Source organism: Ailuropoda melanoleuca, chromosome 14 (genome assembly GCF_002007445.2).
Source record: "Ailuropoda melanoleuca isolate Jingjing chromosome 14, ASM200744v2, whole genome shotgun sequence".
NCBI lineage: Eukaryota > Metazoa > Chordata > Mammalia > Carnivora > Ursidae > Ailuropoda > Ailuropoda melanoleuca.
Genome location: NC_048231.1, coordinates 15,075,670 through 15,089,950, shown reverse-complemented (window position 1 = coordinate 15,089,950; position 14,281 = coordinate 15,075,670).

Here is a 14,281-nt window from a genome sequence, read left to right as displayed (position 1 = left end):
GCTAGTGAAATGTGTAGTCAGTATTTGAACCCAAATTAGGCTTTGTGGCAACAAGACTGTGTCGGTTTGAGTAAGGAAGCAGATGCCGAGACAGTTAGGAGTACAAGTGACTTCTTGGGGTGATGGGTAACACCTGGGAAAGGTAAAGGGGGAGGAAGGAGGTAAAGGGGGAGGACTGGACGGGAAGAGCCTCAGACCACAATGCAGATCTCACGAAGTCTCAGCCATTCTGAGAGGGAGCTTTGGAGGAGATTGCCCAGTTTGAGTTGGGCAGAAACAGCCAGGCCCCAGTCTCCCCACCCTGCCACGCAGACTCACTCAAACACTGCAGTGGGTGATTATAACTACCAATACTGCACCGTGTACTTGAATGTGACTGAGAGAGATGTTACACGTATTCACCACAAAAAAGAAATGGGAGCTAAGTGATGGGGTAGAGATGGTAGCTAATGCGATGGTGGTAATCATTTTGCAATTTATAAATGTATCAAATCAACATGCTGTATACCTTAAATGTATAAAATGTTATGTGTCACTTATACATCGATAAAGCTGGGAGGGGAGGGGAGAAACTACTGTATCTACTGTATGCATCTCCAAGAGGCTGCAGCTGGAGTCCACTAACCTCACTCTTGCACCTGAATAGTAAGTCGTTCTTGAGAGAACATCCACGCAGTGCAACTCCACACATTCTGCAATATGGTGTCTGCAAATATGCAGGCAACATCTGCATCTCAGGGGTCTATCTCTTGCTCAGGGTCCTGGGGTCCCTAGCACATCGAGGCTTGGGTTGGTCTCAGGTCTGCTTCATACAGCTCATTCTGGGACCGGTGGCTGCCAACACATGCTCTTTTCCTTGCTGAGGTCAGGTGAATAGTGACAGCCAGACCACACAGGCCCATTTCAAGTCTTTGCTTGGGTCCTATCTGTTTACACCCCATTGGCTGAAGCTAATCACATGACCAAGACCAAAGGCAATGCAGTGGGGCAATAAACACCCCCCGCCCCCGGCCAGGGGAAGTTATGCCGAGAGTGGAGAGGGAGGGAAGGATTGTGAACAAATGCATACACTATCAAGCTAGCCATCGGGCACTGAAGACTACATCTTGGCTGATTTGTCATAAGTGGCAAGTACAGCACCCGAAAGGGAGCATTATGGGGGAGTGGCTAAAAGCATAGTTCTGGAGTCAGATGGCTGGGGTCAGACCCTGGCTCCAACATGACAAGCTATGCCATTTCAGGTTTACTTGACTTCCAGGAGCCTCAATTTCCTCTTTTGTAAATAGGGAAATTAAAGAATCCCTGTACTTTTTGTGATGCCGGGTCCATGGTGGGCCCTCACAAGTGTTGCATTTACTTCTAATCCTTACAACAGCCGTGTGTGATGGTGCCTTACTGTTTGCTCCCCCAGAACTGTGTGTCAGTCTAGTAACCCACCTCCCTTCCCATGTCTTAAGACAGCTTGCAGCAATGGACCTCCCAACTCCTTCACCTGTGACCATCTGCTCTCAATGCATGCTCATCAACACTCAGGTTTAGGACACCTCTCTGGAAAAATCCCGTCCCATCCAGCACCTCCTTATGTTTCTCTTTAGTCATCCTGTGGAGAAGTTTGTTCTTTCCCACGCGGCCAGGGATATCCTCCAGCCCATCCCAATTTCCTCTTGCTTGGAATCACCACTTGGCACAACCAACGGTCAAGGTGGGGGGAGATGTTGAAGGAGGTGGGAGGAGAGACCCCTTTCCAGCACTCCCCAGAGGGAGGAGGGACTGTGGTGGGCACAGTGGGGAGGAGGCCAACAGAGCACGGAAAGCCAGCCAGGGAAGGTTTAGCCTGCAATCCAATTCCACTTAATATCCCATAATAAAATGCTGTCAACATGAGTTTCCTGTTCAAGTGGATTTGTTAAGAAGGCTGGGGGAGGTCAGAGGTGTATTCTGGCTCTCCTGGGGTTGGAGCAGAGACCAGTGGAGTAGGGGGGTCCCTCAGGCTTGAGGGCCCCCTTCTCAACCGTCCCCACTGCAGTCCAGACAGGCTCTCAGGAAGGAGTTTGTCACACTTGTCTGTCTCCGTCAACCCACGAAGACTCACAGAGGGGCCCCTCACCCCCTTGGAGGGAGGCTCTGTCTCCTCTGATAAGCATCCAGCCCGTGAGGTAGAGAGTGTGATTTTAATGTAGGGGACTCAGAGTTGGGCCAGAAGGTGGGGTAGTGTGCCCCGGTTGAGGAGGGTGTGTACCAGAGCCCCTGGAATCCCATATGAAGGGGGAGCCACAGGCCAACACTAGGGCAACCTTAGGGGACAGAGGGCTGCTTACCGAGAAGCCTAAAGGTCTGGGGTGGCCTCGGTCCTCTTGAATGACAACTTGGGGGTGACCTCACCTAGTTATTCAGAATGGCTGTTGTCTGCTGCCCATCTCTGCCTCCCTGGCTGACCCACTGCTAAGCTTTCCTTTTTCGGGGGGTGGGTGGTGTTGCGGGGGGCACAGGCCTGATTTCCCCAGGGTCCTGACATGGCTGAGTTGCCCAGGGAGCCTTGAGGAGGAGCTTGACCAGACCTCACTACTGAGTGGTCACCTTGGATCAGGCGCAGAGCTGGGGATTGTCCTGATGTCATCTTGTTGAATCTAGGGAGCAGCGACGGCGTTAGGGCTGGGGAGAGAGACTGCAGGAGGGTGGGGGGCTAGTATTCTCCCCATTTTCTTAGGGAGTAAACAGAGAGTTTAAGAAACGAAAACAAGACCTCATGTAGTGAGAGAGAGCCGTGGGACAGGCGCCCATGCGGGAGGTGTGACTTCCCAGTGACTCAGTCACAGCCTTCAGGAACCCAGCTTGGGCTTGGAGGGGGAAGCTGGGGAGGCTGCAGAAAGGCGTGAGGCACTAGTTGAGAGGATGAGGTCAGGCCATGGGTCCTCTTCCTGGGCCTGCAGGCAGGTGACACGCAAGGACTATGAGACCAGGGTGGGGGTGGGGGGGCCGAGAAGGGTAGAGGGCTGGGCTTCCAGTGCTTTTGTGAGCCCTTTTAATTCGTGTAAATGAGGGGTTTTAATTTGTTATTCTGGGTTTTATTTCTATTACCATCTCATTTGCCTCTAAACCCTATTTCGCCCCAGCCTGGACCGAATTCCATTTGATGCATTAGGACTAATTCTCCTCCCAAAGGGTTAGATGTTTTCTCCCCACACAAAAGTCGCTTATTTTGGATAAAGAGACGATTAGATTTATCTTTAATATTTTAATGGCAGCTGGGATTAGTGGGCAAACAGCCCCAACTGGGGTTGTTCACTGAGGATTAGGTTCTGATAAACTCTCAGATGGGGAGCCCCCCCGCACTGTACTTCCTGTTTTCCACAAAGTCCTTTTTACTATTTTTGGTTGAAAAAAAAATTCCCTTGTCTTTTGGAGCATCATAAATTCCATTTGCTGTTTTCTATTAAATCAAGTTGATTAAATTCGTTGTGACTCTTTGCACATAGATCTTTTTAATTTTAACATCTCCAGCATAAAATCTTTAATGGTGCAATTTGAAATGGCTGCAGTCTACAGTACAGGCCTTGATAGAACAGATGGAAATGAGGTTCTGCCGGGGAGGGGGTCCTGTCAGGAGGGGCAGAGGCAGGAGCAGGCACAGACCTCCCGGAGAAGGCAGGGAACGACTCTCTGCAAGGCCCAGAGAAGACCTGGTTCCAAACCCTGTTCTTTTTTTTAAGATTTTATTTATTTATTTGAGAGAGAGAGAGGGAGAACACAAGCAGGGGGAGGGGTAGAGAGAGAGGGAGAAGCAGGCTCCCCACTGAGCAGGGAGCCCGACGCGGGGCTCGATCCCAGGACCCTGGGATCATGACCTGAGCCAAAGGCAGACGCTTAACCGACTGAGCCACCCAGGCGCCCCTCGAACCCTGTTCCGAGCAGCAAGCTTGGCCAATGTTTATGGAGTGCTTACTGTGCGGGGTAGTAAGCTTGGCTGATGTTTGGCAGAGTACTCCCTCCCCACCCCCGTGCCTGGCTCTGTGCATGCATTGTCAATAATCCTTACAAGGAGACTCAGAGAGGCCTCACGCTCAAGGTCACACAGCACATTGGTGGCAGTGGTTGAGACCAGGTTATCTTTGGCTGGTGGAGCCTCTTCTCACCTCTTGTAGCCTCCATTTCCTTATCAGTGAAATGGGGTGATCAGTCCTGCCCTGCCTCACAGGTGCTTGGAAAGATTAGATGAGGTCCACAAATGGCGTTGGGAATGGTATGGGGGAGGGCTCTCCTGGGGACATGAGGGGTGAGGCCAGCCCATCTGGGGCCCAGAGGCCCTGACATCATTGGGAAGAGCTGATTTTTGAGACCCTGGGAGGCTTCCTTAACTCCAGGGTCGGTGAGAGGCCCGAGGGACCTGGGCTCCCCCTCCTACCACCTCTCCAGACCTCAGGCCTCCCACCTCGGGCTTTTCTCCCTGTCCCTCCGGCTCTAATCCCGACCTCATCAAGTCCTGGGAAGGGTTGATCCACAGAAGCAAATCCCTCATTCGGAGGGACAAAATCAGCTTAATTTGCAGCAACTTGAAGCAGGTCTTTGCCAGGATTTGAATATCAAATTATCCCCACAGCCTAGGCTGGCCTGGAAGGCCTCCTGCCACAATATGGACAGGCATGCTCTGGGCTCCTCTGGTGAGATTGTTCTGTGAAGTGAGTGAGGCTGGGCTGGGTGTGCTTGGAGTGGGGGCACCAGGGGGCATCAGGGGGTACTGAGGAAGGCAAGAGCACTGCAGCTCCCAGGCCTGGGAGATGGCAGGAAGGTGGAAACCTCCTATTCATAAGACTTACCTGGGGGGGGGGTAAGTCAAAATAGATTCCAGGCCCCTCCCCAAACGTAAGGAATCAAGGTTTTTATGATGAGGAAAGCTTGAAAAATTCTGGAGCTGCTCCGTTAGCCAATTAGTAAATACTTTAGTGGGCACACACTGGGCACCTCATCACGTTCTGAGGAAATCAGCCTCCTCTGGCGTCCACTCCCTCCATCCCCCGCCCGCGGCACCGCAGACCATGATCCCTCTGCCCGCTGCTCAGCGACAGCCCCAGATGCTGCTGCTCAAGGGTTCCTCAGCCCTCCCTCCCAGGTCAGTGGGCCTGTCTCCTTCCTTCCTGGCAGACATCCTCTGATGCCGGCCCCAGGACACAGTGCCCAGACCTGAGCCGTCGGCGGGGGGGGGGGGGGGGGGGGGGGAAGACCCCTCTAGGGGAATGTCACTGCCCCGGAAGCTGTGAGCTTCTTCAGAAAGGGTGGGGACTCTGGGTCTAGCCACAAGCCTCCGTCAATATTAGGGGAGACATACCGGTCTCCCTATGCAACGCGTGCCCCTTTGGGACCTTCGGTGTGAAAGCAGCAGCTGGGACTGCTGAGCAAGCTCCATGTGGGCCCGTCTGTCCATCTGACACCATCGACAGACACTGAAAAGTCCTGTCCAGGTCCTCAGGGAGCCCCCAGCTGGGGGGAAAACAACCTGGTGTGACGAGCTCTATGAATACCCACAGGGGCTTCTTAAGTAGTCACTATGTGCTAAGCACAGTTCGAAGTGCTTCTCCTCTATCCGCCCACTGTATCCTTATAAAAACCCCATGAGGTAGGAAATATCATTAAACACATCCACTTTACAGATGAGGGAACTGAGGCACAGAGAGATTAATAACATGCTCAAGGTCACACAGGTGTAAGTGGTGGACCTGGAATTCATACACAGGCAGTCTGACTCCGAGCCTGTCCTCTAAACCACTTTGCTCTCAGTCCATCCATCTTTTTCTCGATCTATTTGTCTGTGTATATTACATCTCCATAAGTGACTTGCCTTGTTTTTAAAGGTGTAATCATAGAGTGTTTTGGGAGCATAGGAAGGAGCACTAAACCTACATGAAGGCAATCACAGAAGGCTTTTTGGAGGAGGCATCCTTATTAATTCAATGTTGCTGTTGAGCAATTATTGTGTCCCCAGCACTGATGATGCAGAGATGAAAAAGCCATGGTTCCTGTCCTCCGGAGCTCACAACATGGGAGATGAATGCCTGTAAGCCGATGTGCTAAGTGCACTGAGAAAGCACAGGGCATTATGGGAGCCCTGGGGACACCCCAAAGCTGGAGAGATCGGGGAAGGCTTTCTGGAGGAGATGCATGTGAGCTGAGGGTGAAAGGATGAATGGGAATATCAGAGACATGTCCCCTCCACTAGGTCCAGTCATCAGCTGAGGTTAAGGGGGCCCAAAGGCTCTGCTGGGCACTCATCTCTCTTTCTCTTGGCTAGACTCTCCTCTATGGGAGCCTTCCTGATGCAACGAACCCCAGTCTCTTCTCTGACCGCCTATCCCAGGCAGGCAGACCCCATCCTGGGGAGGTCTACATCTTGTGTGTTCCCGGGAGGCAGGGCCTGAACACCAGACTCCTGACTGCCCAGGTACTATGCCTAGCAGGGGTCAGGCCAGATCTGTCACTGTGGCCTTGGGAAAGCCTAGTGGTTTGATTTGAGGGCCCCTGGAATTTAGAGCAAGAAGGGAGCCCGGGAACCACACAAGCCCACTAAGAAGGAAAGAGCGAGGCCCAGGGAAGTAACAGGAGCTGCCCAGGCCCCACAGCTGAGATGGTACTCAAACTCAGGCCCCCAGCGCCCTGATCTGCTCTCTGGGGTGGTCTGAGCCCACCTGGGCTCTCCTCTAACCCTTGCCCCTCCGTGCCTGCCTAGCCTGATGGTGGCCACGTCAGTCTTCCCTGAATAACGATGGTATTGGCTCAGATTAAGGGCAACTAGCTGGCTCTTGGCTTTTCCTTTTTATATAACAACTAATCTCCTTCTAATCAGCCATTATTAAATTATATTCCTTTTTTAATTCATTCACAGATCACCGTTGGGACAGCTGGATGGATAATTGGGGAGAGATAATTTATGTAAATGAGGAACAGCAGAAGGTAGGGGAGAGGGAGGCTGAGGGCCAAAGGGGGCCCTTCCTTTGCCCAGGCTGGGGAGGGGGCAGTGAGCTGGCCCTGGCTAGAAATGGGTGACTGGGGATGCTGAGGGGATTGGGGCCTGTCATGGGACCTCAGGGCTCCTGACTGATTAGACTGTCTGTCAGCATCACTTTGAATGTTTTTGGCTAGTGGGGAGCCCCTTACTTTTTGGGGGGCAGTTCTCAGATCCATCAGCCCTCCTCATTAGAAGTGGATCCTGAGAAGCAATAAAATGTCCTGGAGAATTCGAGTCAGAGCTTTGAGTACAGCTCCACCATTGTGTAGCTGTCTCTCTCCCTCTCTTTTTAAAAAATTTTATTTATTGGAGACAGAGAGGAAGAGAGTCTGAAGCAGACTGAGCGAGGAGCGCAGAGCCCTGAGCTCACAATCTGGGTCAGCTCAACCAACCGCACCCCCTGGGCACCCCCACACAGCTGTCTCTACACCGGAGGGTCCAGTCTGCCTCCGGAGGGCATGTTGCGGTCTCGGAACCTCTGTGCTCTTACGCTCGGTGGCCGGTGCAGCACCGGGAGTAGCAGGGGAAGGGCCGACCGGGCGGCTCCGATCACCAGCCCAAGGGCTCTGTGCGGCCAAGGCGCCTCCCGCTAACACATGCCCCAGGCCACGAGGCTTCCTTCTGGAAACACAGACTACATCCACTTCCTTTGCATATCTGACCTGTCCGCCCGGCTGATACTAATTACAGCAGCCCGGACACCTCAGTGTGCCCCCTCTGGGCAGTTGTCACACAGCGACTCCCCGTGTCAGCAAAAGACTGCAGGAGGCACGCGCTACTTTACAGGTGAAACTACCTGGGACCTCAGCTCTCTCCTGACCCTTCCTGCAACAGAAACTCAACAGAAGCCTGCTTAGCAGGGGACAGGAGGCTCCTAAAACCTGGAGCCCAGCTGGAGCCATTCTGGGAAGGTGCCCTGGGGACCGGCGCCAGGGGCAGGGCCAACAGGGGAGGCGGCTCAAGCAGGTTGGACCTCCAGCCCTCCTGGCTGTTCCTTTGGGGCCCCAGGAATCAGGGGCGCGGGGACACAGGTGTCTGATGGGGCCTGGTCGGGGAGGACAGTATGTATCTGGGGCTGGCCGGGGCCAGTGGGTAGGGCCTTGGACCGTTCCCAGAGGGAGGCAGGGTTAGATTAAGGAGGGTGAGGGAGGGTGGTCCCAGAGGGTCTGGCAGAGTAATGGGATTAGCCTTCAGGCAGTGAGTGAAAGTTATTAGCGTGTGGGGCCTCTGGCCTCCCACCCAAGGCTGCAGCTGTCACCCATCCCCAGGAGAGAGTCACTAGCAGGGCCCCACCCCCACCTTGAGGCAGGCTGGCACCCTCTGCCCCCCCGCAGGCTTTCCTGATGCGATCATCTGTCAAGGGGCTGGCCTCCTAGTCTTAGCCTCCTGCCTACCCCTGACAGGCTGGGCCACCCACAAAAGCAGTTGACCCTAGCACTACCCTGTGCCTCGGTTTTCCCGTCTGGATAGGGAACTACAGTGAGGATGCTCGAGACCCGAGGAAGAACCCGTGATGCAGGGAGGTCCGGAGCAGACGCCGCCGTGGGTTTCTGGTTCTGCCCTGCCTTGGCGGTGCTTCCCCGGACGCGTCTGCTAGCCTCTCTGTGTCCTAATGCATAGAAGGCGGCCGGTAGCGCTGCACGGTTTGCACCGGGGAGGGCTGGGCCAGGGCACGCAGCGCGAGTCCCTCGGCGGAGTTCAGGGGGCCTGAGGCCTACCGACTGGAAGGGGCCCAGGGAGGCCGGAGCCTCACGGCGCCCGCCGCGCTGGAGGGCGGGCGGCTCCCGGCTCCCTCTAGCGGCGAAGGCGCGGAAGCCCCTCCGGGCCGGGCGGGCGGCGGGGCCCGGCCGCGTTCCTCCCGGCCATCAGAGGAGGGTCCCAACCGCCTCCTAACCGCTGCCTGACTCCCGCCTTGAGAGCCGACGTCCTTCAGCTTGCGTGCGGGTCCGTGAAGACGAAAAGGTCTTACCCCCGGCTTCCGCAGCCCGAAGGCCAGGAACGCGGGAGCGTTTGCCCAGGCTGGCTGCGCGGGGCATCGGGGTGCCCAGGAACCCGCAGGGACAGTCTGTGACCAGGCACGAGTAATTCCTTCTTGTAGCCTCACTTGCCTTGCGGTAAACGGATGGTGGGACCGGGTCAGTGGTTCCACCTGTTCCACTCGGAACCACGTTTTTAAATGTAAAACAGTTCAGAGGACCACAGGGCAGTACATTTCCTTCTCCCGTTGGACTAGGGAACCCACATGGTGACCCAACACTGTTAGGCATTCAGTAACACTTTTACATGAAGCCATACTTTCTTAATCTCAACAACTATAGAGGTTTTAAAATTATCTTCATTTTTAAAAAAAGGTTTTATTTATTTATTTGACAGAGAGAGGAGTGCACACAAGCAGGGGGAGCAGCAGAGGCAGAGGCAGGCTCCCCGCTGAGCAGGGAGCCCGATGTGGGGCTCGATTCCAGGACCCTGGGGTCATGACCTGAGCGGAAGACAGACGCTTCACCGACTGAGCCACCCCGGCGCCCCTAAAATTATCTTTAAATCAGCACTATTTTTTAGGAGCAGCTTTAACTGTGTAGAAAAATTGTGAGATTGTAGAGTTCTCAATATCCCCCACACCCAAATCCCCGTGATCAACATCTGACATCAGCATATTTGTTAATGATCTAAGATTGATACATTGCTAACTGAAGTTTGTGCTTTATTCAGTGTTCCTTAAAGTCCTTATTTCCGCTCCAGGATCTCACACAGGATACCACATGCCATGTAGTAGTCCTATCTCCTTAGGATCCTTTGGGCTGTGATGATTTTATGTAACTTCAAAAAGGGGAAAAAAGTACACGTTCATGCAGTAGAATATTGTGGGGTCGTTATTACACATTCTGATCTGGAACGATCAGTATGATATTAGTCATATTAGTATGATAAGGAACATACAGGATGGCATATTTTACTTCCACTTTTTTTGAGAGAGAGAGAGTGGGAGGGGGGGACAGAGGGAGAGAGAGAGAGAGAAAGAATCTTAAGCAGGCTCCATCTTCCAACCCTGAGATCATGACCTGAGCTGAAATCAAGAGTCTGACGCCCAACCAACTGAGCCACCCAGGCGCCCCATGTATATATAATTATTTTTAAACCTCTGGAAAGGTATCTGAAAAACCAGGTACTGGTTGATTGTGGGGAAGAGAATCAGATGACTAGAAAACAAGAGTGTGAGGGAAGCCCACATTTAACTCTACCCCCTTTTGTATTAATTTGGTTATAAGAACTGTGTATGCAGGGCACCTGGCTGGCTCCGTTGGTGGAACTCACAACTCTTGGTCTTTGGGGTTGTGAGTTCGAATGCCACGTTGGGTGTACAGATTACTTAAAAATAAAATCTTTACAAATATAAAAATAAAAACTGTGTGTATGCATTACCTAACTTGATAAACATAAACATCAAACAACAGTATATACAGGTATAGTCTATTCATTGAACCTCTCACTGGGCTCTGGGCTGTTTGTATGATAAAATCCAGGCCCCAACTCCATGAGGGCGTCCCTCCAGTTCGGTGCTGCTGTGGCTGCATCAGAACTGGCCTGGCTGGTCTGTAAAATGCCTTTCCGCCCGTGGGCTGGGCCTCCTCGGAATACCCGTGTGCCAGGTGCTTTGCGGTGGAGGATTCTGGGTGGGGCCCAGGTACAGATGCCTAGACTTACTGAAGTAAGAAAGGACCACAAGGAGGTGGGGGCCTTGTGGGCTCTGGAAGAGGTGGTCCCAGAAAGACAGGACTGCAGCTTCTCTCGGGGGGGCTGCCTCCTGCCCCCGCAGCCTGGCTGCCTGAGCTTCTCCTTCCCTCGGCCCTGCCTCAGCTCCCAGGAGTGTGTCTCCTCCGTTCCAGCCCCAGTGGAACTCGGAGTCTCAACTCCAAAATTTCCAGAGGGATAAATATGTCTGGGCTTTAGGCAAGCTCCTGCATCCTTGTACATGTTAGTAGGTGACAGGGAGAAACAAATCACATCCCCCAGATAGTTCACAGGCTTTGCCGTGTGCTCAGCACCAGGTTAGGGGTACAAAAGAGGAAGCAGGCCTCTCTCCCAGGAGGCAGGCTACAGAATGATGTGATTTCAGGGGTTTTAGGAAGGTCCCACTGCTCCAGATCCCTCCCTCTCCTTCTGGAGATACACTCAAGCAGCTTCATTTAGTTAAATTATGGATCGATCCTGGTGGAATTCAGCTCCCCTAAGACAGGTGAGAGTTCAGGCAATCTTCCAAAGGTTCCCCCAGTCCCTACTAGAAAGTCCCTTTTGAAGGCCCTCTGAGATCCTGCTTTTGCCCCCTAGGCAGTGAGCATTTACTGAGGTTCCTTCAGCTACTCAGGCAATATTCTCTATTTCCCAAACTCTTCCCGTCCTTTGTATGCCTCTGGGCCTTCACATTTGCTGGTCCCTCTGTCTAGAATACTGCCTCCTTCAAGGCTCAACTCAAGCTTCCCTTTCCATGGGAGACCTCACCTGCCCAGGCCCAGGTGGAGGTAGCATCCCCCGGGCTACCTGCCTGCCCCCCTTCCCATCCCCGCCGCTGGGGTCAGACCTGATTGCTCGAGGTGGACAGGATTCAGAAGGATCGGCATCCACGTCTGGCTTTGCCACTCCTTCCAGCATCCGGCAGGTACTTAACAAATCCCAGCTCCCTTCTGTTCCTCACCTCTCCAGAGTGTGCATTCGTGATTTGTAGGCACAACAAATGTTTGCTAAATGACTGAGTGATTTAACCAGGGAAAGGGAAGATGTTTCCAAGCTCAGTAGCAAGGCTGAGGACCTCTGCTACCCCAAGAAGCAGGGCGAGGGAGTCCTGTGCCACGGTCAAGATAGGAGGTACAGGTGAGAAATTTGGTGGGTTGCTTTCAAGGGGTGATTGGAGTGGAATAAGGGGACAGAATCGGATGGGTGTGGTGCCATTTGACCATCAGTAGGGGCACTCATCTATCCAGGTGGCCCCCAGCCTCATCCTGTCCTGTGCTAAGCAGAGGGGGCACCCTATTCAGCCTCTAGGACCATGGTTGGGGGCATGTCCTTGGAGGCTGGATGTGCCCTTTTCTCTGCATTCTGCAGTCCAAGACCCAAGGAAGCAGGGGCCCTCTTTTGCTCTCTTCTTCCTGGTCACTGGTTAGAGACCTGTGGTTACCTCATCTGGGGCGCTCCGTACGCCACCCAGGGCTCTCAGTATGCATGCTCGAAGGTGCTGGGTCATGAGGGGTGGAGAGCAGGTGGTAGTCAGGACACGCCAGCTTCCAGCGCCCAACATGTACTCGGCAGCCCACCGACATTGTTCAGGGGCATACTGCAGAACGTGGGGACACATTGCACCGTTTGAATGGTTCTCTGATAAGAGCCACCTACCTCCTTCAGTCCCTGCTCAAGTCCTTTGAACACTTAACCACTGGGCCGGTGCTTCACAGGCATAATCTCATTTAGCCCTCCCAAAGATACAGTAAGATCTCTTAAAAAATTTTTTTTTCTTCATGGAAACTGAACCAAAGAAGCGAAGTCCCTTCCTGGGGTCACAGAACTCATGAGTGGCAGGGCCAGATTGGAAGCTAGTCTGCCTGCCGCACAGGCCTGAACTTCTAGCCAGGACCTGCGCCGCCCCCCGCCCCCCGTCCAGCTCGGAGCCCAGCTTCAGCCTCTCACAAGTGCAGGGAGCTGGTAGCTCCGACCTGAAGCCCTCCCTTCGCCACGGCCTTCCTCGGCCTGGCCACGCAGTTTCCACCAACAGTGGTCCCACCCGCCCCCAGGCTCTGCACCTTCCTCTCCTGAGGCACCGTCCACCCAGCTGCCCAGGAGGTCCAGGAGGTCCCCGGGGTGCGGGGAGCACGGTGGGCAGAGGGCCCCCTTGCCCCTGCGCCGGGCGGGTAGCTGAGAGCGGCGGGGAGGCGGGCGCGGTGCACAGCGCTGATCCTAACCAAGTTTGCCAGCCCGGCTTTTCTCATGGCTCCCACACAATGGTCTGCTTTGTGCCCACCTGCCGATAATGCTTAATTAGGCGAGGAGTTGATTAATTTGAGGTAATTGACAGCTAATTAGAGGCCCACAGGCTCATTAACTTGACATCTTGTCTTCGTGAATTGGCTGAGTAGGGTCAGGTGACGGAAGCCGTTGCTGTCTCCCTCCCCAGCCCTGTGGGCAGAGGTGAGCACCTGGGGGAGGGCTGAGCCGGGCGCGTTCAGGTGGGGCAGTCCCAGGGCCGAGAAGAGAGGAAACCAAGGAAGGGAGGGAGGAGACGTGCGCCCAGACTATAGGAAGGAGGGAGTGAGTGGCAACGGAGGGCTCATGGCATGGGGGCAAAGGAAGGCACTGAAGAGAGGTAGGAGGCTGTGAACGTGGGAAACAGCCGGGAGAAGGGGCAAGGGCAGAGGGGTGTGCGGGGAAGCCTATTGGTAATAAGCTTAGGCTTTGAAGTGAGACAGACCTGGGGTTGAATCCCAGCTCCACTACTAACCGGCTAGGTGACCATGAATTAGGGAATCTCTAAGCCTCAGGCTTCTCCTCTGTAAAATGGGAACAACAATCGTTTCTACACCTGAGACTGTGGTGAAGAGTACGTGAGACGTGGAAGTAAGAGATGTAGACTAGTATCTGGGAGCCTGGTGAATACTCAAGTAAGTTAAGCACTCTTGGCCGCGGGAGGGAGTGACAAGAAGAGAAGGTAGGCGGGTGGGATGGGTTGTAGGAGGCGATGGAAGCCTTCTCCCAAGAGGAGCCACTGTTACTCTGCAGGAAGCCAGCATACCTGCTAACAGCACTGCTGAGAGTGTGGGCAAAAGATCTCATTGTTGCGGGCAAAAGATCTCATTGTTGCAACCGCTTTAGGGGGACAATTCAGCATGTGACCTTTGACCCAGCAATGCCCTCCTTAGCAATCTAGTCTACAGATATATTTGTATATGCACAATGAGTTGCATACAAGGATATTTGTTCATTACAATGTAGTTCGTAACAACAGAAGACCAGAAACAAACTAAACGTCCGTCAGAGGGACTGGCTAAATAAATTATGGTATGTCCATACATCGGGAGAGTATGCGGCTGTGAGATCTGTATCTACCAATATGAACAAGACCCAAGATAAATTAAGTGGGAGAAAAAGCAAGAGGTAGGACAGGGTGTAGCTCCCACAAGCTGGTGAATCATGGCCTGAGGGTCAGCGGATGGGGAGATGTGGGTTTTTTCCCCCGCAATGTGCTTATTTTAAATGGGGTTTGTACTTATTGTCTTTTCAAAAAGCGCTGTAAAATTAAAA